The sequence below is a fragment of the Phalaenopsis equestris genome, unplaced genomic scaffold, assembly GCF_001263595.1.
Source record: "Phalaenopsis equestris unplaced genomic scaffold, ASM126359v1 Scaffold000002, whole genome shotgun sequence".
NCBI classification, from domain to species: Eukaryota; Viridiplantae; Streptophyta; class Magnoliopsida; order Asparagales; family Orchidaceae; genus Phalaenopsis; species Phalaenopsis equestris.
In genome coordinates this window covers 18,877,499-18,878,031 of record NW_018164444.1, presented here as the reverse complement: position 1 = coordinate 18,878,031, position 533 = coordinate 18,877,499, and positions in this window count along the sequence as shown.

Below are 533 nucleotides of genomic sequence, written 5' to 3'. Positions count from 1 at the left end.
ACGGGCAAACCCTATACCAAAAATAGTGCCGACAGATCTCATTGAAGAATTATCTAAGAGAGGAATGGGGTAGAGTCCCTGCACACAGAGTCCTTTAAAAAGCATTTAGCAAGGCTATAGATCCATGCTAACATATTTGTTAGTCGTAAAAGTGATATCACAAGAATTAGTAGATGTGTTATGAACCGATAGAAGATTGTAAGCAAGATTAGGTACATGGTGAATATTGGTGTGTAACAACTTACGTATTGGAGTAGGAAGCAAACCTTGACCAATGTTGGCGATGGAAATTTGTTGACCATTGGCAACTTTGATGGAGCTACTCTTATGATAGTGTTGCGGCTAGAAAGTTTGTTTGGATTAGAAGTGAGATGGTCCGAGGCTCGGCTATCCTGTTGAGAAATTAGGGAGAAGAAAAACAAGAATCGACACAAATCCAGAAGAACACACAGAGATTTAACGATATATATATACACACACACACACACAGATATATATATATATATATATACACACACACACATATATATATA